Here is a 27,042-nt window from a genome sequence, read left to right as displayed (position 1 = left end):
CCACTATCCTGTGAGGTCAAACTTCCTGCCCAATGCAGCAGATGCAGTGTGGGCATCTGTGCAGAATGGTGTGTTGGTATGCGTGTGTGTTGCCAGTCCGGACAGAGAGTAATGAGAAACACACACACACGCACATAGAAAACGATGACATACTTAACCCCACAAACATACCCAGAACCACAACCAAATAAAAGGTGTGCTATTGAAACAGTTATTTGATCTTTAACTAATATGAACATGTAATATCGCAAAACAGTGAAGGGTGCAACACACACACACACACAAAACCACACACATAGTTCAAATATTAATATGAAATTCATTTAATTCATTTAAGACATGCTTGAGCAGCCCCACCTCGAACGGCCAAAATAAAGGGGTGTTTTGCAAAAGGCCTGTTTGAAAATGCAATAATTGAATGTGAAATGGATCACCCATTCTTCCTGTTCCTTCGAACTTCAGACTCCAAGCCCATTACCTAAAACCAACAGCTCCTTCTCTACTTTCCTTCCCCGTCAAACTCCCCGTCAACCTCCCCGTCAACCTCTCCGTCAACCTCTCCGTCAACCTCCCAGTCAAGCTCCATGTCAAAATCGGTCCATTAAGTAGAAAAACGTATAGAATAGAATGACAGTTCTATGCAGCCTATTTCTACAGTCAGAGCTAGAGGTCGACCGATTAATCGGAATGGACGATTAATTAGGGCTGATTTCAAGTTTTAATAACAATCGGAAATCTGTATTTATTTATTTTTATTTTTTATACCTTTATTTAACTAGGCAAGTCAGTTAAGAACACATTCTTATTTTCAATGACGGCCTAGTGACGGGTTAACTGCCTTGTTCAGGGGCAGAACGACAGATTTTCACATTGTCGGCTCTGGGGATCCAATCTTGCATCATTACAGTTAACTAGTCCAACGCAATAACGACCTGCCTCTCTCTCGTTGCACTCCACAAGGAGACTGCCTGTTACGCGAATGCAGTAAGAAGCCAAGGTAAGTTGCTAGCTAGCATTAAACTTATCTTATAAAAAAACAATCAATCATAATCACTAGTTAACTACACATGGTTGATGATATTACTAGATATTATCTAGCGTGTCCTGCGTTGCATATCATCTGACTGAGCATACAAGCATACTAGTATCTAAGTATCTGACTGAGCGGTGGTAGGCAGAAGCAGGCGCGCAAACATTCATTCAAACAGCACTTTTGTGCGTTTTGCCAGCAGCTCTTCGTTGTGCGTCAAGCATTGTGCTGTTTATGACTTCAAGCCTATCAACTCCCGAGATGGGGCTGTTATAACCGAAGTGAAATGGCTAGCTAGATAGCGCGCTAAAAGCATTTCAAATATCACTCGCTCTGAGCCTTCTAGTAGTTGTTCCCCTTGCTCTGCATGGGTAACGATGCTTCGATGGTGGCTGTTGTCGTTGTGTTGCTGGTTCGAGCCCAGGGAGGAGCGAGGAGAGGGACGGAAGCTATACTGTTACACTGGCAATACTAAAGTGCCTATAAGAACATCCAATAGTCAAAGGTTAATGAAATACAAATGGTATAGTCCAATAATTCCTATAATAACTACAACCTAAAACTTCTTACCTGTGAATATTGAAGACTCATGTTAAAAGGAACCACCAGCTTTCATATGTTCTCATGTTCTGAGCAAGGAACTGAAACGTTAGCTTTTTTACATGGCACATATTGCACTTTTACTTTCTTCTCCAAAACTTTGTTTTCGCATTATTTAAACCAAATTGAACATGTTTCATTATTTACTTGAGGCTAAATTCATTTTATTGATGTATTATATTAAGTTAAAATAAGTGTTCATTCAGTATTGTTGTAATTGTCATTATTACAAATAAATAAATAAATATATATATATATATATATAAAATTATTATATATATTTTTTAAATCGGCCGATTAATCAGTATCGGCTTTTTTGGTCCTCCAATAATCGGTATCGGTGTTGAAAAATCATAATCGGTCGACCTCTAATCAGAGCACTAGAAGTCCATAGAGGACAGTACATTGAGCAGCATATCTCTGTGGCCAAGCAGAGCCATCCATTAGCTGATCAAACTTCAGGTGAATTATAGATGAGATATGTTATTTTTTGTGGACCTCTTGCCCCCCCTTCCCTCACCTCCTCTGTGTATTTCTCTCTTCCTTCTCCCTCACTCTCTCTGCCCTCTGTATGTGTGTCTCTCTCTCTCTCTGCCCTCTGTGTGTGTGTGTGTGTGTGTGTGTGTGTGTGTGTGTGTGTGTGTGTGTGTGTGTGTGTGTGTGTGTGTGTGTGTGTGTGTGTGTGTGTGTGTGTGTGTGTGTGTGTGTGTGTGTGCGCGTGTGTCTCTCTCTGCCCTCTGTGTGCGTGTCTCTCTCTCTGCCCTCTGTGTGTGGGTGTCCCCCTCTCTGTCTGTGTGTCTCTCCCTCTCCGTGTCTCTCCCTCTGCGTGTCTCTCCCTCTGCGTGTCTCTACCTCTCTCTCACAGCTCTCTGCGTCCTCCCCCGGACGGGTAGCCTACTCTCATCAGAGAGGTCTTTGGGTTTCAAATTTGGGGAAATTACACTAATTGTTTAACATTTTTTAGATTTTGTCAGGAAATGCATCTCTGTCTCAGGTTCTGCTGTTGTGCAATGATTTCACAGCCTTTCCTCTACACGGCGCCAGGTTTTCCTGTGTCTACCCTTCTCAATGGCAAGGCTGTGCTCACTGAGCCTGTACTTTGTCAAGGTTTTTCTCAGTAACCACGGTCTCTCTGCCCTCTGTGTCGCTCTCTCTCTGCCCTCTGTGTCTCTCTCTGCCCTCTGTGTCTCTCTCTCTCTCTGCCCTCTGTGTCTCTCTCTGTGTGTGTCTTTCTGCCCCCTGTGTCTCTCTCTGTGTTTGTCTCTCCCTCTCTCTCTGCCCTCTGTGTCTCTCTCTGCCCTCTGTGTCTCTCTCTCTGCCCTCTGTGTCTCTCTCTCTCTGCCCTCTGTGTCTCTCTCTCTCTGCCCTCTGTGTCTCTCTCTCTGCCCTCTGTGTCTCTCTCTGTGTGTGTGTCTCTCTCTCTCTCTGCCCTCTGTGTGTGTGTCTCTCTCTCTGCCCTTTGTGTCTCGCTCTCTCTCTGCCCTCTGTGTCTCTCTCTGCCCTCTGTGTCTCTCTCTGTGTGTCTCTCTCTCTCTCTGCCCTCTGTGTGTGTCTCTCTCTGCCCTCTGTGTGTGTCTCTCTCTCTGCCCTTTGTGTGTCTCGCTCTCTCTCTGCCCTCTGTGTGTCTCGCTCTCTCTCTGCCCTTTGTGTGTCTCGCTCTCTCTCTGCCATCTGTGTCACGCTCTCTCTCTGCCCTCTGTGTCTCGCTCTCTCTCTGCCCTGTGTCTCGCTCTCTCTCTGCCCTGTGTCTCGCTCTCTCTCTGCCCTCTGTGTCTCGCTCTCTCTCTGCCCTCTGCGTCTCGCTCTCTCTCTGCCCTCTGCGTCTCGTTCTCTCTCTGCCCTCTGCGTCTCGCTCTCTCTCTGCCCTTTGTGTCTCGCTCTCTCTCTGCCCTCTGTGTGTCTCGCTCTCTCTCTGCCCTCTGTGTGTCTCGCTCTCTCTCTGCCTGCTGTGTGTCTCGCTCTCTCTCTGCCCTACTGTGTCTCTCTCTCTGCCCGCTGTGTCTCTCTCTCTCTCTGCCCGCTGTGTCTCTCTCTCTGCCCTCTGTCTCTCTCTCTCTGCCCTGCGTCTCTCTCTCTCTCTCTGCCCTGTGTCTCTCTCTTTCTCTCTCTGCCCTGTGTCTCTCTCTCGCTCTCTGCACCCTGTGTGTCTCTCGCTCTCTGCACCCTGTGTCTCTCTCTCGCTCTCTGCACCCTGTGTGTCTCTCGCTCTCTGCACCCTGTGTGTCTCTTGCTCTCTGCACCCTGTGTGTCTCTCGCTCTCTGCACCCTGTGTGTCTCTCGCTCTCTGCACCCTGTGTGTCTCTCGCTCTCTGCACCCTGTGTGTCTCTCGCTCTCTGCACCCTGTGTGTCTCTCGCTCTCTGCACCCTGTGTGTCTCTCGCTCTCTGCACCCTGTGTGTCTCTCGCTCTCTGCACCCTGTGTGTCGTGTCTCTCCACTGCCCTCTCACTCCCTGCCCTCTCTCTCTCACCGCCCTCTCTGCCCTCTCTCTCTTCCCGCCCTCTCTCTCTTCCCGCCCTCTCTGTCTCTCTCTGTCTCTCTCTCTCTCTGTCTCTCTCTCACATTTTTAACCCAGTGTGGTCAAAGTGAGATCGTGAGATGGCACATACTCTCCACAAGGACTTTCTGGAGACCTGTCACAGAAGTGTGAGTGACAAATGGTTTATTTTCCTGCTAACATACATGTGTATGACTAGTAGCAGTAGGGCTATTCCACGGTAATGGAATTGCGCTGAGACTACGATTTTTCACTTAAAATGTATACCAAACAAACAAAAAAACATTGATTTCAAACTTGAACAAACCATTACATCTCTATACACATGGAATCCTTTTAACTATTTACACAGATTTTTTTTTTTAACAGATCTCGGTAAAATCTCCCTCTGTTTTTGTGTGTCCATGTTTTCCAAAAAATCTTAAATATGTGCTCTGAATTCAAATTCAACAATGTCTGCAGAAAGAATGGGGTGCCAGCTATGACATGACAACCTCCCTCCTCGTGAGGGCGAGAAATTTGAAAATATATCTTAAAGACGTGGATTTTTTGGTAACAGAATTTCAAATGCACAACATGGCAATGTTTCTTAAGCTTACAGAAGGCAGACAAATGTCTCCAAAACTAAACATAAAAGTGCTGATATTAGTTGGCTGGGGTGTTTACGTCAACATTATTGTGTTTTGATGTATTTCTAATACCTTTCTCAAGCTTGAGTTCCAAATATCTCTAACGGTCGCCCCAGCATGAGTTTTTTTATGTGCGTGATGTCACAATGCACTCACTGTTCCAAAATGTGATTGTTACGCAACAGGACAGTTAACCCGCGATGCCCTCAAACCAAGACACGCTGCCTGCTAATTATCTATAGGCTGTGTTTCAACTTGTCAATTTCAAATTATTTTCAAACGAGTTTTATTTTCTTACAACAGTTTGAATTGAGGTATGTTCAGCCTCCTCAGTAATTCCCATAGAAGTAGGCCATTTCACTGTTGCAGGCAATTTAGGTTTGAGGTTTTACCGAGCCGGACAAACTTCTCTTTTCGACGAGAGCCCAAGCACTTCCCCAGTGTTTCCCCAGATCAAGTATGCAGGCGTTTGCGCAGTCTTGCAAAAACTTTTTCCACCTGGCACATTTTCTAGCTGGCGCTGTCATTGCCTTAATTGTGGTTTTCCTTAGAAATAATAACCTTGGACATGTGTGCGTTCCCATCAGAGAAAGTGCCTTATTTTCTGGATATCGTGTGGTCGTTTCTACTGTAGAATACCGTATATATGGAGCATAATGTACTTCATTTTTTATTCACGTCTATTCAGTACGGGTGACAAATCATTAGGGCTGTCCCCGACTTTAAAAAAAATATATATTGGTAGACCGAGAGTCGTCTGTGCTTTCGACCAATCGCTTGGTTGAAATTTTTAAATGTGTATTTTTTCATATATATTTTTTCATATACCTTATGTTTGAATAAAATCAATTATATGTAGGCTACTGAGCTTGTCTGATGCTTTAAGCACTGCAATTAAAAATTAAGACACACAAATTACTAAAGAGGGAGCCAGAGATCAATATAGCCTAACCAGAAGAACAATAACTGTTCCCACTGCTGCTGGCCTTAGCAGATTTCTGCCGTTATGCTCCTGAAGTTGCCGGTAATAGGCTACACCAGGGTTTGGCAACCTTTTTCCATTTGGAGTGCCAAGTTATCGTACCATTTCTACTGATCCGCGTGCCAGTTATGATTTTCATATGCACATTTTTCGTGGAACAGTTCATTTAGAATAAAGTCTTCATATCGCAAAATCAATGTCATGTGGTTAATCAAAATTCAATCTAAATGAAAGTGACACAAATCTAAAAGTAACTCATATTTCCATTTCCAATATGTAAAAATAGCCTACATAAAGCCAACAAATAAAAACATTGCAGCCCGCAGGTAGAAAATATCTTGATTAAAATAAATATCCTATAAATCACATTGGCTACGCATGGCCTGTCTGCAAGGAACATTCTATCAACTATTAACTTGGTCCGGTCCAAAGCTCGTGCTAGCAAACTTGCTCCCGCAAATGAGAAGACAGCTGTAGGCTATTTGCCCAAAAAATAAGAAGTACATCGGGTAGACCTATTTTAGGACGTTTCCAACAGAGCATGACATTTTTTCCCCCTTTCATGCTGATTGGTTATCGAAAGGTTGAGAGCTGGAAAGATTGATGAAATAGGCTACACTGAGGAACTATTGTCAAACAGACTTTGTTTGCTTTGCTGTTTGAGGCAAATAAAAAATTACTTTGAGATGTTCCACAGTGATGGTGTTAAGACAATGAGAAATGCTATCAGATCCCCAAAATGGGAGCATTTATAGGCCGACATTTCCACGCGAGCTAGGTAGCCTAGGCCTACTTCTATGCGTAATCAGGTGAGTATCCTTACTCAACACTGACAGGAGTGCTCCAAACAAAAGACAATGAATAAATTGACAACTTGTAAATGGAAATGAAATAACTTCTTGTCTCCTCTTATCTTTGGCTGGGGGGGGGGGGGGAATTGTGTCAAGAACAAATCTACGCATCGTCGGATAACTTTCAATTTTTGAATCTGTTTTACTCAATTATTTTGATCAATGGTGAGCTCACCCATGACGTGATGAATTGTAAGTAGAAATTGCTATTAGCTAATTCATATTACGGTTTGTCAGCTGAGAGTTAGCTAAATATGACCACTTGTGTTAGGTCAATCTTTCCTCAGTTTGCCCTAGGATTAACGTAGCCTACATTTTCCGGTTTGGATGATTGTGTTGTGCTGTAGCTACTTCTGTGAACGTCTGAACATTGCATCCAAAATAAACTGGTCACATTCAAGGACATAACGTTGTAAGGATTGTTTGTGCAATATGTTTCTGTGAACAGTTTGGCCAGCTCAAAACGCTGTTGCGTCAATCATAACTGGACATTCTAAATAAGCGTTCTAAATCACACCGGTTTGAGGTTATGCTGCAGGGACCACTGTAGAATGATCACACCCGTGTGTTGGTACTAGAGCTCGACCGATTAATCGGAATGGTATTTTTGGACATAGATTTGGCCGATTTTTAAAATGTATTTATTTACACCTTTATTCATCCTTTATTTAACTAGGCAAGTCAGTTAACCTGTTTGGGGTAGGGGGCAGCATTTTCACTTTTGGATAAATAGCATTCCCAAACTGAACTGCCTCCTACTCTGTCCCAGATCCTAATATATGCATATTATTATTAGTATTGGATAGAAAACATTCTAAAACTTTTTGAATCATGTTTGTGAGTATAACAGAACTTATTTAGCAGGTGAAACCCCGAGGACAAACCATTCAGATGTATTTTTTTTGAGGTCACTGTCTTTTCAATACTTTTCATGGGGAATCCAGAATTCTAATCGACTTTCCTGCAGTTCCTACCGCTTTCACTGGATGTCACCAGTTTGTAGAAATTGGTTGAGGTTTTTCCTTTGTGTAATGAAGAAGTACCATAGATCAGAACGAGAGTCATTTCATGTGTACCTTTTGATACAGGCGCGTAACCAGAAAAGTAGCGTTTGTTTTGCTCCTGTATTGAACACAGATCATCCCGTCTTCAATTTGATCGAATATATATGTTTAGAAATACCTAAAGTTGTATTACAAAAGTCGTTTGAAATGTTTTGGCAAAGTTTACAGGTACATTTTGAGATATTTTGTAGTGACATTGAGTAAGTTGGAAGCAGTGTTTTTCTGGATCAAACGCGCCAAATAAATGGACATTTTGGATATATCGACAAGATTAATCGAACAAAAATGGGACATATAGGAGTGCCAACAAAAGAAGCTCGTCAAAGGTAAGGCATGATTTATATTTTATTTCTGCGTTTTGTGTCGCGCCTGCAGAGTTGAAATATGCTACTCTCTCATTGTTTACTGTTGTGCTATAATCAGATAATAGCATCTTATGCTTTCGCCGAAAAGAAATCTGACGTTGGCTGGATTCACAACGAGTGTAGCTTTAATTTGCTATCTTGCATGTGTAATTTAATGAAAGTTAGATTTTTATAGAAATGTGTTTGAATTTGGTGCTCTGCATTTTCCCTGGCTATTGGCCATGTGGGACGCAAGCGGCCCTCCTACCCCAGAGAGGTTAAGAACACATTCTTATTTTCAATGATGGCCTAGGAACGGTGGGTTAACCGCCTTGTTCAGGGGCAGAATTAAAGATTTTTACCTTGTCAGCTCGGGGATTCAATCTTGCAACCTTTCAGTTACTAGTCCAACACTCTAACCACCTGATTACATTGCACTCCACGAGGAGACTGCCTGTTACATGAATGCAATAAGAAACCAAGGTAAGTTGCTAGCTAGCATTAAACTTATCTTATTAAAAAACCAATCTACTTGGCTGCTAGCTGTTTGTTATAATTTGTCTACTGAGAGAGATGTCCTTACATAAAGGCTTGTTATGCTTTCGCCAAAAAGCTGTATTGAAATCTGACACGCCAGGTGGATTAACAACAAGCTAAGCTGTGTTTTGCTATATTGCACTTGCAATATTGCACTGCTGCTATTGCAGCGGGTGTTGATGAAAATGATCCCGCTAACGGGATGGGTGCATCAAGAAGTTAAAATCAATACATAGAAGTATATATTTTTAAACCTGCATATTTTGCTAAAAGAATTCCAGGTTAGCAGGCAATATTAACCAGGTGAAATTGTGTCACTTCTCTTGCGTTCATTGCACGCAGAGTCAGTGTATATGCAACAGTTTGGGCCACCTAATTTGCCAGAATTTTGCGTAATTATGACATAACATTGAAGGTTGTGCAATGTAACAGGAATATTTAGACTTATGGATGCCACTCGTTAGATAAAATACGTAATGGTTCTGTATTTCACTGAAAGAATAAACGTCTTGTTTTCGAGGCTCGTATTTCTGTGTAATTATGTTATAATTAAGTCTATGATTTGATGTTTGATAGAGCAGTCTGACTGAGCGATGGACCAGTCAGGCTTGTAAGCATTCATTCAAACAGCACTTTCGTGCGTTTTGCCAGTAGCTCGTTGCTGTGCTTCAAGCATTGCGCTGTTTATGACTTCAAGCCTATCAACTCCCGAGATTAGGCTGGTGTAACCGATGTGAAATGGCTAGCTAGTTAGCGGGGTGCGCGCTAATAGCGTTTCAAACGTCACTCGCTCTGGGAGTGGTTGTTCCCCTTGCTCTGCAAGGGCCTCGGCTTTTGTGGAGCGATGGGTAACGCTGCTTCAAGGGTGGCTGTTGTCGATGTGTTCCTGGTTCGAGCCCAAGTAGGGGCGAGGAGAGGGACGGAAGCTATACTGTTACACTGGCAATACTAAAGTGCCTATAAGAACATCCAATAGTCAAAGGTATATGAATTACAAATCGTAGAGAGAGAGAAATTGTCCTATAATTCCTATAATAACTACAACCTAAAACTTCTTACCTGGGAATATTGAAGACTCATGTTAAAAGGAACCACCAGCTTTCATATGTTCTCATGTTCTGAGCAAGGAACTTAAAAGTTTGCTTTTTTACATGGCACATATTGCACTTTTACTTTCTTCTCCAACACTTTGTTCTTGCATTATTTAAACCAAATTGAACATGTTTCATTTTATTTGAGGCTAAATTGATTGTATTGATGTATTATATTACGTTAAAATAAGTGTTTATTCAGTATGGTTGTAATTGCCATTATTACAAATAAAAAAAACATGTAAAAATAAAAATCGTCCGATTAATCGGTATCGGCTTTTTTTGGTCTCCACAATAATCGGTATTGCGTTGAAAAATCATAATCGGTCGACCTCGAGTTGGTACGTGTCAAAGGGTTAAGACTTTTTCTGGTAGATGTTTTCTAAAACCCCTTTTCCATTTGCTTGACCAGACATCAAAGCCTTTGCTTATTCAAAAAATTTTAGGAAGGAAAATAGTTGAAAACTTTATATGTCAGTTTTTTTTATTTTATATATCGACTCTTAGTGTTCATTTGATATGCTCCTATGAACTTCACATTGGTACTCATGGGTCTTTTTTTACATGGAAATGACCAGTAGCATTCTCCACCTGGGCCACCCAGCCCTCACCCAGTATTCCAGCCAGCCCTCCAGCCAGGGCTGTGACCGTTGAGAGGGAAGTTGGTTTACTTGGTTAGCATAGCGTTAGCTGGCCGGTTTTGTTTACTTGGTTAGCATAGCGTTAGCGGTCCGGTTTTGTTTACTTGGTTAGCATAGCGTTAGCGGTCCGGTGGTTGGTTGCAGGAGAGCAAGGTGAGGTCCATTCAGGCAGGCTACACAGAAACGCACACCAACACGGACACACACAGACTCTTAGATAGTTGATGACAGACACGACCCGCCACCCACTCAGCTGTACATCTGGACTTAATGGAATGCACTTAACCATTCACAATAAAAACTGAAACCTAGAAAAGCCCCAAATAAAAAAGTAAGAATGAGCGCCGTTTGTCTTGAATGGCATGAAATCAATATTTCAATTCTGTCCCCTTTCTCTCACTAAAGAGTGAAATTCTGTTGTCACTGCCTATTTAATATAACTCGGAGCGACTCAGGGGAATTAGGCCTACTAGTTTAATCTAGCAAGAGAGGAGCGAAAGCTGATGCTACAGAAGTGGGTGTCTACTGTATTTATCAACTCCCAGCTGTACAGTAGAGTAGTTCATGAAGCAGATTGAGGTTAGGTTGATTAACGACACCCACAAAACCACGACAGTGTTCCCCTCCACGATTAATCTAGGCAAGAGGCTCAGCGCAAAAGCGATCCTTTTGAGTTCTATGTGTACTGTTGTCTATGCTCAGCCTAGCCATTTTGAGAAGGAAGAGCCGTGGCTACAGCTGGCAGAGTTTGGAATCCACCAGCTTGGCAGAGAAGCTGGCATAGATCAGAAATACAATTCTTTACAGTTCGCAGGGAGTGGGGTTAAGCACTGAACAGAGGAATAAGGATCTCCCCTCGCTATGAAAATCAGCAGAGTGCTCATCTAATAGATGGCTCTATTTGCTAGAAGACACTGAGGAGAGGAAGAAATGAAAGGACCAGGATACATAATAAGGAGTGTTTAATTGCCAGTCTCCTGCAGCATTGTAAACTTGTAGAAGAGGACACACAAGTAACTGCACTAATAATGGAAACACTTGAGTAAATGAGGGATACAAAGTACTTTGAAATCAGGTGTTTCCACACAGTTGTGGTTCTTGAGTTTATTAAGAAATTGATATCCCATCACGCTTAGGGCCATGCATAAAAATGCTGGGGTGGCCATTATTTTGGCTACTATGGCTATGCCCCTATTGGATGACAACACTCCCATCCACAAGACACAAGTGGTCACTGAACGGTTTGATGAGCATGAAAACGATGTAAAACATATGCCATGGCCGTCTCAGTCACCAGATCTCAAACCAATTGAGTACTTATAGGATATTCTGGAGCGCCGTCTGAGACAGTGTTTCCACCAAACGATGGAATTTCTAATGGAAGACTGGAGTCGCATCCCTCCAATAGAGTTCCTGACACATGTAAAAATCTATGCCACGGTGCATTGAAGCTGTTCTGGCTCATGGAGGCCCAATGCCCTATTAAGACAATTTGTTGGTGTTTCCTTTATTTTGGCAGTTACCTGTACATCGCCACACTGTTGCCAGGGTTGGGGCCAGGTAAACAGCGTCTCTGTGACATCACTACGACAACAAAATGACCTCCAAAAGGGGAGGGGACGAGAGACCCATGTTGGATCATAGCACGCTCGGAGGGTTGAGGCCAAGGTAACGAGAGGTGGGGGTGGAGACAGGGAGGGGTGTAGGATCCTGCAGAACCTCGTCTCCCTTCCCTGATGATGATAGATGCTGGTGACAAGATCTACCCGTGAATGGGATGAGGAGGTGGTCACCTAGCAGCTGGGTTCAGGCAGAGTCAAGTCACTCGCTAGCTGTGCTCCAACCCTTACAAATGTGTGCGTGCGTGTGCGTGTGCGTGTGTGCCGGTTCTTCTATCCTTGTGGGGACCAACAATTTCCAAGGAAAATGATCCATTGTGGGGACATTTCCCACATCCCCATGAGGACAAAAACTATTTAAGCTTAGGGGTTAGGTTAGGGTTAGGGTAAGGGGTTAAAGGTTAGGTTTAGGAGTTAGACTTAGTGTTTGGTAAGGGCTAGGGAAAATAGGATTTTGAATGGAAATACCCACAAGTATAGAAGAACATTTTATTTATTTAACTAGGCAAGTCAGTTAAGAACAAATTCTTATTTTCAATGACGGCCTAGGAACAGTGGGTTAACTGCCTGTTCAGGGGCAGAACGACAGATTTGTACCTTGTCAGCTCGGGGATTTGAACTTGCAACCTTCCGGTTACCGGACCAACGCTCTAACCACTACGCTACCCTGCCACCCCACGTGTGTGTGTGTATATGTATGTGTATGTGTGTGTGTAGGGGATGGAGCTCTTCAACAGATAAACAAGACTCACTCTTTAACAATGGAAATAAAGTTTTTTTTTAAACAGAACCCCCTTACACACGCCCCTTTCCGGACTCCTTTAACAAGCATCTGTGTCATACTCAGGAAAGTGACAAAATGTGTGTATGTGTGTGTGGGTTGGTTCTTCTATCTTTGTGGGGACCTAAAATCCCCAAATGTCCCCACAAGGATAGTAAAACAAGGAAAATTCTCCCTCGTGGGGAAATTTCCCAAATCCCCTTGGGGACAAAGCATTTTAGCTAAATTTCCTCAAAATTGTCATTTACATTTTTGCCTTTATTTAACTAGGCAAGTCAGTTTAAGAACAAATTCATATTTACAATGACGGCCTAGGAACAGTGGGTTAACTGCCTTGTTCAGGGGCAGAACGACAGATTTTTACCTTGCCAGCTCGGGGATTCTGATCTAGCAACCTTTTGGTTACTGGCCCAACGCTCTAACCACTAGGCTACCTGCCAGTGCAACAGTCCCAAAAAGTAATAAAATAAAATCCATTTCTAATATTTGTTTCCATTGATCCCCTAATGTAAAGGCCTGAGTTAATCATAACACTGAAAATTAAAAAACGTGATTATACAATTATTATAACATTTAATTGGACTTTTTCCCAATTTGATCTTTTTAGCTATTTCGGTAATGAGAAGACTAAGTGGGGTAAAGGGGATGTTTGAGAATAAGAACCTCATTATGAACATTACCAGTCAAAAGTTTGGACACCTACTCATTCAAGGGTTTTTCTTTATTTTGACTATTTTCTACATTGTATAATAATAGTGAAGACATCAAAACTATGAAATAACACATATGGAATCATGTAGTAACCAAAACAAACCAAAATATATTTTATATTTGAGATTTATCAAAGTAGCCCCCCTTTGCCTTGATGACAGCTTTGCACGGTCTTGGCATTCTCACAACCAGCTTCATGAGGTAGTCACCTGGAATGCATTTCAATTATCAGGTGTGCCTTGTTAAAAGTTCATTTGTGGAATTTTTTTCCTTCTTAATGCGTTTGAGCTAATCAGTTGTGTTGGGACAAGGTAGAGGTGGTATACAGAAGATAGCTCTGGTAAAAGAGCAAGTCCATATTATGGCAAAACAGCTCAAATAAGCAAAGAAAAACGACAATTCAACATTCATTTAAGACGAATTTAAGAAATGAAGATCAGTCAATCCGGTAAATGTCAAGAACTTTGAAAGTTTCTTCAAGGTCAATTGCAAAAACCATCAAGCGTTATGATAAAACTGGCTCTCATGAGGACCGCCACAGGAAAGGAAGATCCAGAATGACCTCTATTGCAGAGGATAAGTTCATTAGATTTACCAGCCTCAGAAATTGCAGCCCAAATAAATTATTCAGAGTTCAAGTAACAGACACATCTCAACATCAACTGTTCAGAGGAGACTGCATGAATCAGGCCTTCATGGTCGAATTGCTGCAATGAAACCACTACTAAAGGACACCAGTAAGAAGAAGAGACTTGCTTGGGTCAAGAAACACAAGTAATGGACATTCGACCGGTGGAAATCTGTGCTTTGGTCTGAAGAGTCCACATTTTTTATTTTTGGTTCCAACCGCCATGCCTTTGTGAGATGCAGAGTAGGTGAACGGGTTATCTCTGCATGTGTATTTCTCACCGTGAAGCATGGAGGAGGTGGTGTGATGGTGTGGGGGTGCTTTGCTGGTGACACAGTCAGTGATTGATTTAGAATTCAAGGCACACTTAACCAGCATGGCTACCACAGCATTCTGCAGTAATACGCCATCCCATCTGATTTGCGCTTAGTGCGACTATCATTTGTTTTTCAACAGGGCAATGACCCAACACACATTCAGGATGTGTAACGGCTATTTGACCAAGAAGGAAAGTGATGGAGTGCTGCATCAGATGACCTGGCTTCCACAATCACCCGACCTCAACCCAATTGAGATGGTTTGGGATGAGTTGGACCGCAGACTGAAGGAAAAGCAGCCAACAAGTTCTCAGCATATGTGGGAACTCCTTCGAGACTGTTGGAAAAGCATTCCAAGTTAAGCTAGTTGAGAGAGTGTGCAAAGCTGTCATCAAGGCAAAGGGTGACTACTTTAAAGAATATAAATATATTTGGATTTGTTTAACACTTTTTTGGTTACTACTAGGGTTGCAAAGGGTCGGAAACCTTCTGGTAAATTTTCCATGGGAAGTTAAGCCCGGGATTTGGGGGAATTTAGTTTATATTCATCAAAGACGTTAGCTTATAACGGTGAACCTTTTTTGTGGGATACACGTAAGGCAATTCTAGGTCCTGTAGCATATTTTGGATAAACTATCCCCAATTCAAAGGATTTGCAACCCTCTGCATGCACAGTGCATGAAACCTATTGCAGTAGCCATTGCACAGACTGAGGGAGACAATGCCATGCTGTCTGATGTTCAGACTCTGCTTGCAGATGTAAGAGAAGAAATCAGTACTGTCCTGCCCACTTCACTGTTGCTCAAAGCAGAGGAAATTGCAGTTCTGAAATACATCAAAAAGCGTGAAGACTTCTGCCTGAAGCCCATACATGCCGCAGCGTACATGTTGGACCCCAAGTATGCTGGCAAGAGCATCCTGTCTGGTGCAGAGATCAACAAGGCCTATGATGTCATCACTACCTTGTCTTGCCACCTTGGCCTGGATGAGGGCAAGGTTCTTGGCAGTCTGGCGAAGTACACTTCCAAGCAAGGGCTTTGGGATGGAGATGCAATATGGCAGTCGTGCCAACATGTCTCATCAGCCACCCGGTGAAAGGGACTTTGTGGATCTGAGGCTCTTTCCCCTGTTGCCTCCATCATCCTCCAAATCCCACAAACATCATTCGCCTCAGAGCGCAAATGGTCCTTGTTTGGGACCACACACTCCAAAGCACGCAACAGGCTGACCAGAACAAAGGTAAAAAAATTGGTGGCCATCCGGGCAAATTTGAGGCTTTTTGAGCCTGACAACGAGTCATCCTCAACAAGGTTGGAAAGTGACAGTGAAGGTGAGGCCTCAGAGTCTGATGTTCAAAAGGTGGACAATGCAGAGGTCCAGGGAGAAGATATGGAAGTCTGAGAGGAAGACAACCAAAGCTTTAGTTTCTAGACTATAATTTTACAACGTTTTTGGGAGATGCGATGGATCACTGGGGATCATTCAATATTCCCTTTCTTTTGTTGTTCAGTGAAATCATCCCATGTGAAGAGTCAACTAATTTAATTAAAGTTACGAATTTAACTAAATAGTTTTTAAAAATTATATTGGAAGCATTTAATCATTTGCAATTATGTCTACTTATGATAAGGTAAAAGGTTTATGTTTCTGTCTCCATATGCTATGGTAAATATATCCAATGCAAAAAAACATCTAGATTTAAATGCTATTATTATTAATGTGCATATATTTCCATTAATTCCCATATATTCCTTTTAATTCCCACGGAAAGTTTACACCTCTGAATATTCCCCAAAATGTGCAACCCTAGTTACTACATGATTCCATATGTGTTATTTCATAGTTGTGATGTCTTTACTATTATTCTACAATGTAGAAAATGGTAAAAAAATAAAAGATAAACCCTTGAATGAGCAGGTGTCCAAACTTTTGACTGGTACTGTATGTGAATAAATTAACTTATTTATTTAAAAACAAATTTGAGTTTTTACAGGAATTTGAAAAAAAATGTTACGGTAAAGAGATGTCCACAGACACTGTTTGTACATTAGGTTTTTCTATCGTAAGATTTTAGAAAATTGCCCAAGAATTTAATCCGGATGCATTTCGGTAATGAGAACTTGGGGTGAAAGTGTACAAAATAAAGCCCAAAACTGGACATCTTTATCCTCAGAATACCAGTTGATTTTTGGAGATACACCATGGCTTCATAACTCAATTTGCTACAGAGATGTTTAAAATGGATTTAATGAGAATCACCCATCCATATTACCCTACAGTCCAGAAACGAAGGACAATTGTGAAACTCTGGTTCCCCCAACAACCCCCTACCTTCTCCCTGGGGCTCAAAAGGGGATGACAGCCTGGGTTTTTTTGACTCCCCCCCCCCCCCCCCAATAGGACGCAGCCAGCATTAACAGAAAGATACCCCACATATCACTGACACTCACAGGCTCATCACTAAGTGGATCTGAATGGAGAAACACACACAGGAACAGACAGTCTCACTCACACACAAACTGTGTCGATTTTACTATATACCTGTATTGATGTACGGACCGGTTTGGATTTTTACTTTACCTTACATAAAAATATTTCAATATTTGTTTGTTAAAAGTAATAACTACATGAGGAAACTCCCCCAAAAATTATTGACAATCATCCGGTCTTACCATTGGTAAGAGACTGACAAAATTTGAGAACTGCTCATTTGCTAAGAGCTGTACTTTTTTTGCCATGAATCTTCCCTGTGAGGCAGCACAGGTTCCAAAAGCACCTTAGAAATTGACACAATGTCCCTTGTGGCAAAAGTAATAGCAGCCATTGACTCCATTATAAAAATACGCAAGTTTACATTTATCGTCATGAATCTTGCCCTGGACGGAGAACTGAGATCGATTTCCGCTAGATGGGCCAGCTGCAAAGTCAAAATTGGCTATATCGTAAAAATGAATTTAAATCAAAAATAGGTTAGGCATTAAGAGTTAGCAGTGTGGTTAAGGTTAGGTTTAAAATCTGATTGTATGACTTTGTGGCTTTGCCAGCTAGTGACCACTCTGCAGAGCTAGCTCAAGGGCAATAAATGCCAATTTCCTGAAAATAAATGGTCAGTAGCTAGGTTTCCATCCAATTGGCAACAAACTTTCATGTGAATTTTCTAGAATACGCATTAACAAAATATGCTAATCTGCCCACCAGTGGTGTGTTTGTTGCAGATAAAAATCGGTGCGAGATGACAGTGCAACAAAATGTACTTTTTCACGTACGTTTTCATGTACCGAATACAATCTAAAGTTCTATGAGTCTCCATTGCATTTTCAACTCGACTGATTTTGTTTTGTCAAAAGGCATCGATCATCAACCAGACTAAGACCCTCAATATTTATTGGAAATGAGCATCAAGATCACCATGCACTTTCACCAGCCTGTGAAGTTCATCATAACTTACAGTATATCAATATTTTCGCACAAAGGCTTTTCCACCGCCATTTCTCACATAATTACCAGTAGTAGAAAAAGTACTTATTGTCATACTTGAGTAAAAGTAAATATACACTACCGTTCAAAAGTTTGGGGTCACTTAGCAATGTCCTTGTTTTTTTAAAGAAAAGCAATTTTTTTGTAAATCACTATTGTAATGGAATATCTACATAGGCGAACAGAGGCCCATTATTAGCAACCATCACTCCTGTGTTCCGATGGCACGTTGTGTTAGCTAATCCAAGTTTATCATTTTAAAAGGCTAATTGATCATTAGAAAACCCTTTTGCAATTATGTTAGCACAGCTGAAAACTGTTGTCCTGATTAAAAGAAGCAATACAACTGGCCTTCTTTAGACTAGTTGAGTATCTGGAGCATCAGGATTTATGGGTTCGATTACAGGCTCAAAATGGCCAGAAACAAATAACTTTATTCTGAAACTCGCCAGTCTATTCTTGTTCTGAGAAATGAAGGCTATTCCATGCGAGAAATTGCGAAGAAACTGAAGATCTCGTTCAACGCTGTGTACTACTCCCTTCACAGAACTGTGCAAACTGGCTCTAACCAGAATAGAAAGAGGAGTGGGAGACCCCGGTGCACAACTGAGCAAGAGGACAAGTACATTAGAGTGTCTAATTTGAGAAACAGACACATCACAAGTCCTCAACTGGCAGCTTCATTAAATAGTACCCGCCAAACACCAGTCTCAACGTCAACGGTGAAGAGGCGACTCCGGGATGCCGGCCTTCTAGGCAGAGTTGCAAAGAAGTCGCCCCATCCCAGAGTCGCCACTTCAATGTTGACGTTGAGACTGATGTTTTGCATTTACAACAATAACAAAGTCTACACTGTATTTCTGATCAATTTGATGTTATTTTAAAATGGACAAAAAAATGTGCTTTTCTTTCCAAAACAAGGACATTTCTAAGTGACCCCAAACTTTATAACGGTAGTGTACTTAATAGAAAATGAAAGTGACCAGGGTAAAATATTACTTTGAGTAAGTCTAAAAGCATTTGGTTTTAAATATACTTAAGTATCAAAAGTATAAATCATTTCACATGCCTTATATTGAACAAACCAGACAGTACGACTTCCATTTTACTATTATTTATTTTTACGGATAGCCAGGGGCACACTCTAACACTCAGACATAATTTAAAAACTAAGCATTTATGTTTAGGGAGCCTGCCAGATCCGAGGCAGCAGAGATGACCAGGGATGTTCTCTTGATAAGTGTGTGAATTGGACAATTTTCCTGTCCTGCTAAGCATTCGGAAATGTAAGGAGTACTTTTGGGTGTCAGGGGAAAATGTATGAAGTAAAAAGTACATTATTTTCTTTAGGAATGTAGTGGAGTAAATGTGAAAGTAGTCCAAATATAAATCAAGTAAAAATGCCGCCCAAAAACGACTTAGGTAGTACTTTAAAGTATTTTTTACACCACAGATAATTATCTCAAAATGTTCTACTGCTTGAGCGCATGTTCCTCTTTGCAACAATTTTCCTATCTAAAGCCTTGCCTATATTACCATAAATGACCAGAGATCACAAACGATTTATAATGAGAAGCACATTCATTATTTTGTATTGACGTGTGGTCCCGATGTGGGTAGTTGATCACCTGTTAAAAATGAGAAACGTGTATTAGAGTTTGAGGTTGGAGCGATGGCATATGGTTTGGTGCAGAAACCTATTGTTGTGCATCTCCAAGGTAAAACGTTACTCTTCCCTAACACGTATAAACAGTTCCAACTGTGATGTGAACATGTTTATCAAGAGAATTAGGTAAAGCTGTAGAAATGTAAAGGATTACCTTGTTTCCCTCTGTGATTGAGAGTTTCTGTTCATTTCCTGTTCAGAGAATTGACAGGCAAATGAGGCCCAGTAGAGCATGGTTTTTCCATTGACCGGTAATGCAGTAATAGGTTATCCCGGAGGGACGTACATGTTCATACCCCAAAGTGTATCTATGCTAAGGAAATGTTCAAACCTTTATTGACATGTGTAACTTAAGGTTATTAATGTGGGTTTATCATCTGAGGATGTGTATTTTCAAATTCATGCAATTGAATGTTAATTGAGTACCCTGACGCAAAACTGATTCTCATTGGCTGTTGCATCATGGGTATATGTATTTAAGCACCTGTCATTTCCTTATTTGTTGGACAGGACAGGTGGGAATGCTGCTGGGTTACAGGCATATTTGCAGCCTTGGTTTTTCTTTTGATAGAGCTCTACATATTTGGATCCAGATGATCTTTGATCAATGACCAGTTTGTTATTTTCTTTTGTAAATATCTGTACGGCTTTGGCCAGTGTATTTTGTCAGGCTGCAAATAAAAAGCCTCACCCTGTGCAAGAAAAGTCAACATTTGCTGTTGCCTCCTCACTGTAAAAATCCAACCACTGGGTCAAACTTCACACTCAAAAGTATTGTGGAGCTCCTGCATCTAAATACAAACAGTATCGGCACCCAAATTGAGTACCGGCCCCTACTTCAGTCCAAGTCAAGCACTGATCATATTTAGAACTTTGATGATTCAAGAACATAAAATGCCATTAAAATACGGTCATACCTTTAACGATGAGAAAAATATTGTGATATGATATTTTGGCCATATCGTCCAGCGCTCTACACATTTACCCCTCAGGGAGGCTAACAACGCCCTGGGCTTGAGAGAGAGAGACTTTGAAGAAGACTCCAGGTAGCAACATCAGCTAGTAGTCTCAGAGCAATGCAACATGTAGAGAACACAACACAAACCCCTTTCACCACTCCTCTGCATCTCCCCCGCTCTCCTCTCTTCCAACTATCCCCCTCTCTCCATTCCTCCCTCCCTACTTCTGACCAGCTAAATATTTTATCAACTGGCAGAAGAACCTACAACCCCCAAGGCCAGGGGCTCTCTTTTTTTTTTTTTCTTCCTTTATAGAGGAAAGAGGGGGGGCAGTGAAGTGCTTGTGATTGGTCACATTGAAGCGGTTCTCTTCTCTTTCTCTGTTCGTCTCTCCCATTCTCCTCCCCTCCTCTCTCGCTCTCTCCATCCGTGTGCATAGCATTGTGTGTGTGTGTGTGTGTGTGTGTGTGTAGCACGCTGCTCGGTTCAGAACTGGATGAACGACCTTGAGCGCAGGGCTGAGTTGCCGTGGCAACGAAGCTTCGCCCAACCAGTAACAGCTGGATGCAACAGCACTCCCTGAATTTTAGCGGGAGTCGCCACGTTAATAAAAATGACACTCTCCTCCTCCCCCCTCTTCTTTCTCCTATTTATCCCGCCCTCCCTCCCTCCCTCACACGTATGTAGACCTGTACTCTCAGACAAAAGAAAAGAGCAACTCTGTCCAAACCATTGACTGATCGTCCACCAGTGAGTCAGAGTAGGAGGTGATGCATTGGTTCCCGTGTCTATGAATTGGTTGCATAAAAATATTTAAAAAATAATCAAATACGTAGTCATTAAACGGTAATACATGCCACTTATTTTACCTCGATTAAAATATTCATGGGGAGGAACCGAAATGAGGGAAACGCAAGGGGGAACGTAATTAGGTCATGCATATATTAATGAATATTATTGAGTAACTGAATCATTTATTGTCAATCAAAGCGGTCCTACAGCCCTTGGCCATTAAAATATGTGTCATTATTTAGTGTTGTGCTGTTGGTCTGTGGACAGGCAACACGGAGCTGACAGGAGAGTCGAGCTGGAGGGAGCAGGACATGGTGGAGGATGTCACAGAGTTGGTTCCAACCAGCTCCATCTGGAAAGCATTCCAGCAGAGCTCGCTAGCTCGCGTCACACAACACACCCGCACCAGGCAGGCAGGTACAACACCCACATGAGACAATGCCATCCCATCCACACACACACAGTCGCATACATTCACACGCAAACATGTGCTTACAAAACACACACACACACACATCCTTGCATGTGCAAACACACACAGGCACACACGCACCCCTCCCAAAACACACACGGATGCACAATACATACCTGCAAAAACACAAAACGTCATGCACATTCAAATCACCTTCTCACCTCCCAGTCATTTAAGAGCAGACTTAACTTATTTAGCCTGAATTCTGCGATTCAGCCTTAAAGGGGATTAAGACTTAGAATTAAATGAATTATGAGTAATGAAAGAGAGAGAGGGGAGAGATGGAGTCTGGGATAGAGAGGGAGAGAGAGGCAGAGCAAAAGATGGAAAGCAAGTGATGGAATTGGTACAAGAGAGGGGGTGGGAAAAGAGAGAGAGAGAGAGAGACACTTGGCATTCCTCTCACAGGGGAGACAGACGGCTCAGTAAAGATCAGAAACCTGAGGACATGAGGTGTACTGGAGGCACTGGCTGGAAATAAGGAGAAGAGAATCACATACAACAGCCTTTCCAACTGTCCCCTCTCCTCCTGTCCTGTTTCCTTCCTCCATCTCAATCAGTCCTCTCTCTCTCTCTCTCTCCTCTCCCCCTCCCTCCTACAGGGGATTCTTAAGCGCACCACATTTTAAACAGCAGCGATCAACAAAACAAGCATTTTTGGTAACCGGAAATGAGTTGTTAAAGATAGTTCTACTTCCGACCTTAATCGGCGACACTCAAGTGCATGCTGGTCTGCCTTCCGTGAGCTTTCAAAACCGGTTTACAAGGGAACCTACTTTCAAAACCACACGTGCACACGCACGCATGTACGCACACGCGCACAAACACACACAACTCCGTCGGCAACCTGACACCTACTGCTTCTGTAAGCCGTAAGCACACACATACCGCAACCATTCAAATGGACAAAATATTCAACTGGGCACAGAGACTTTCATTGCGGCTGTGCTCAGACTCCAAACGCAATCTTCTCTGAAACACCCCGTAGCGGTCCAGCCCGTGCCAAGCAATCTTCTAACTTCAGACCTGATCGCAAGAGCCAGCCGCTAAAATGTCTTTGGTACAGAAATGAGTGGCTAGTTCAGGGTTTGTCAGTTTAATGTTGCTCACTTAGGAAGTGAATGACTTGGCAGTGACGCAACAAGTAGTCTTTTCTCTTCTGTGCTAGTAGAAAGACAGGGAGATAAAGGTCTGTCCTGGGCATAGACCTCAACGTTATACACCACAACTAGATAGAATTAGCTGCTACTGTTGTCAGTCCGTCAGTCTGTGTGTGTCTGTGTGTATTGTGCAGCCCAGACTAATCTCCATTTAAGCAATAAGGCATGAAGGGGTGTGGTATATGGCCAATATATACCACGGCTGTCAGCCTATCAGCATTCAGGGCACGAACCACCCAGTTTAATTGAATGCTGATTGGCTGACAGCCGTGTTATATCAGACCGTATACCACGAGTATGACAAAACATTTATTTGCACTACCTTAATTACGTTGGTAACAGGTTTATAGTAGCAATCAGCCACCTCAGGGGTTTGTTATATATGGCGTAGTGCCTAACAACAGCCCTTATCTGTGGTATATTGGCCATATACCACACCTCCTCGGGCCGTATTGCTTAATTAGAGGTCCAAGTGACAGGACAACCCAAAAAACTGTCCTTATGGAGAAGGGTACACTGCCTGAAAATACCCAAAACCTCAGGCATCAGGACGGCCACCTCTCTCTGGTTTAGAGAGAGGCAACGCAACAGATCAGCTCATCACACTGCAGCTGGGGGAGACAGGGGCACTGTCACACACACAATAGAGCGAGCAAGCGAGAGGCCGACACATACAAACTGAAGAGAAAGAGATGTGATGAACAAACTTGCAGCAAAAAGAGCAGGAGGAAACAGACAAAAAGGGGAATAATGAGGTTAAAAAATTCCAGCAGGTTGTGTCACGCTGGAATAAAGGGTCGGGAGACAGGCGCAGGAATGCGTAATCGTTTTTTTAAAATTATACCCAAATTACGGGGACGAAGGCACGGGGACGAAGACCAAACAAACACGTAACCAAACACAGGGTTGAAACCCAAACAAAAGAGTGAGGAGTACCTCGAATAAATAACACACTCGCACAATGATTAACACACGGGACGAGACCCGTAATCATCTGCACAATCCACAATGGCACGAAAGCCAAAGCACAGGTACTCACACGAACCAACGGACATTGGAACAATAATCGACAGGACAATGGTAAACCAAGGACACACTTATACAATTACTAATCACTGGGAATAGGGGCCAGGTGTGCGTAATGAAAGTGCCGGAGGGATCTGTGACAGGTAGCTTAACCTGAGCCACTTCCCCGAGTCACTCCAAATACAAACACCCCCCCCCAGCCCCGAACCAACACACACACATCCCCCCTCGTCTCCTCCCCATCATCCCAGACTAGTGTGGGAGGTCCCCATTGCCTCCTCCTTCCACCCCTCACCCCCACAGCCGGACCCAGTCACTAACATCACCCCTGCCCTCGACCCCCCTTCTTCTATTTAGCAAACACCATGCATCACTGTCACCCCATCCAACTACTATCCCCAACCCCCATCTGGGGGCCTATAGGCCCAGCAGCCTGTCTATGTCCAGTCTCCCTGCACCACCTCAATTTAGGAGCCCTCTGTAAGCCAGCGTGGAGGGGAGAGGTGGGGCAAGTGTGTGTGACTGCGAGGGTGTGAGCGTGTGTCTGTTAATTGAAGGTTTGGCCCACAGAGAGACATCACTGTAAAATCTGCCAGCGGGGCGCTGAGGAACAAGACGCCGTCTGCCCGGCCGCCACACCCTCTACTCGGCCCTCTACCCAGGCAACACAGTCACACAGCCAGGTCATCCGGGAACAAAGCCGGAGACACAGAGCTAAATTTAAACCGAGGCTTTTATAATTAACTCAACCTTATTGCCCTGGCCCTGCTGCCTGCGAACACACCTAATAGACTCTCTCTTTGACACATGGAGACACTATATTAATAAGCAGAAGAACAATATATAAGATCATAGATGTTTCTATAATAATTCAAGTAAAAGAACTATGCAACGGGATGGTTATATAAATAGGGAGTGGAGGAGGGTCATAAAAGACAGGACCTTTAGAGTAGATGAACTATTTCACACACACACACACACACACACACACACACACACACACGGCAAGTTGCAGACGGGAAATTAAACGAACCACGTTGGGCTCGGGTAAAGGAAACACCGACACTATCTGCACATTGTCTACTGTATCCTGGGAAAGCACTGTCTGACTTGCACGCAGCACGGTCTGTCCCTTATTGGTGTTCGGACCCTTATCATGTGAACCAGAATCACATCTCTGCACAGTGCACACCTCCTAAAAGTATCCATGTACAGAGTTATGACCTATCACAACCCTTCCCTGTCGCCGCTTCTCCATCAGCGATGGGCTTCATGGACTAAATGACGGAGCAACAATAGGCTACAGTAAATTCACTAGAATTTACTCCCTTGGTCAACATTTGACAACACACACAGACTAGCTACATTATTTATTTTTTATGCAAATCATTCCGTTGATTCTTCAAACATTGTGCAAGGAACCAGTGGGGGGGGGGGGGGGGGGGGATAATTTGCCGTTTTATATGGAAACTCGTGCTATTCTACACATTTTGCCATGAGGCAGAGAGGAAAATGTTGCCTAAAATAGGCCATAACTCTGTGTGCTGGCTGTGACAACGGAACTGGATTAAGAGCTGTCTTGTTTGCTAAATGAACAAATGAAACAGTCCGTGACACGGTGCATAACGCCATAGAAGCACTGTGACATACGCCTCAATGCAGTCATATTCGTGGCTTATTGGGGGTGTCGCTTTCAGTTCAATATTTTTTAGCAGTTCAATAGTTTTTGGCAACGCCAACCTGTAAGAGAATTCATCCCAGTTCCGTTTCATCAAATCTGACAAACCCAGTGCACCGCTTGCTAGGAATTCTATCTGATGATGTTTGCATGTTCAGGTAAAAAGACAACTCATCCCCTGTTTGGAACATTGACAATTAAAGAGCACAAAAAATTCTAATCAACTCGTATTTTTTTTTATTGTTGTTGCTCAATCTGATTGGGTGGCCCTGTATCTAACTTGAACACTGACGAGCAACATTTGCAGCTGGCTACAGTGTATCAATAGTAGGATGGGTATCACACGTAGGCTGCGACGTACCGACATACACTGACACCATGTAACAAACTCGAGCAGCAATAACAATGTAATAATGGAGCAACACACAGCAAGGCTTCGCTGTAAAGTTAAATCTCCTTCGGTGAAGTAAACCTTGACTAGAGGTGTGTGAGTGAGAGAACTAGAGAGAGAGAGCTAGAGAGAGAGAGAGAGAGAGAGGGAGAGAGATTGAGCGCATTTACATTTGACTTGGTTAGACTTTACCCCTGCGCCGCCGGGCGACATGAACTTACCGAATGAAAGCAACATGTCCTAGGCTAGTTTACGAGTCAGAAAATACTGTCATTTATGTCGTGTCGTCCGCGCCAAGTGTGCCAGAACATAAACAGCACTTTTTTTCTCTCTCAACCTTGTCCTCTTAGTAAGTTAGAAAATGTGTCCCTTCAAGTTCCAAACTAAAGGGCACTTTATTTTCAATTCCTCGCCTATGACCATTAATAGGTTCAAAGCCACTATGCCAGAGACCATAGGGTACAGCGCGCTATACCCATACCAAAATTCATGACCTTGGCTTGAACCTGGAGTTATACTTTTCATTTGCTGTCAAAATAAACGGGAATATGCACAGTGCCCGTGTGTGCGGCGCACCAACCTGTATTGTGTTATGAAGAGTGTATAGAGTCCTACTACACATTAGTGGACAACAAAGTCCGTCCAACGGAACGACGGACAATGCCATTCGTGCGCAAAACCGAGCTTGGTATAGAAGGAACGTGTAAAGGGGAAAACGTCGTAAACTCACCAAATCGATGTATCTCTGTGAGCGCACGGATATCTTCTTCGTTTCGCTATTAACTCTCCGCCATCTTCAGCGCTGTGTTTGTTTAAATGGGAAACACTCCCGAAGCCCAAGAAGCCAGCTTGTGGCTGAGCGTTGGGGTTTCTGGGTAGAGTAGTTTTATTCCCCGTCGAACACTGTTCTTTTCGCTAGGGCAGACCTCCCGGATACGGACTACAACTACGTATGCCCCCAAGAGGAGATCTCGAGTTCTGGTGTAGACGGCTGACAGGGACGATATTAGAGCAGAAAAATGCCATGGTGTTTATTTTTAGTTAACATGAGGAGCACTTGAAAAGCAAACAGTGACTTGTTGTGTGCAAATGCCTGTATT

General features: G+C 42.9%; 1 protein-coding gene across 1 annotated transcript in view; it reads right to left on the bottom strand.

Moving 5' to 3' along the window:
* Positions 1 to 26,766, bottom strand: part of LOC109907784 (nuclear receptor coactivator 3) — a 114,774-nt gene extending 88,008 nt beyond the window's left edge. The window contains exon 1 of the mRNA XM_031793963.1: positions 26,673 to 26,766. The gene's annotated coding sequence lies outside the window, so the exon portion shown is untranslated. The remainder of the gene's footprint in view (positions 1 to 26,672) is intronic.
* Positions 26,767 to 27,042: the final 276 nt, after the last annotated feature.

This window comes from Oncorhynchus kisutch, linkage group LG17 (assembly GCF_002021735.2).
Source record: "Oncorhynchus kisutch isolate 150728-3 linkage group LG17, Okis_V2, whole genome shotgun sequence".
Taxonomy (NCBI): domain Eukaryota; kingdom Metazoa; phylum Chordata; class Actinopteri; order Salmoniformes; family Salmonidae; genus Oncorhynchus; species Oncorhynchus kisutch.
The sequence above is the reverse complement of the archived record's forward strand: the minus strand, read 5'-3'. Positions and strand labels throughout refer to the sequence as shown.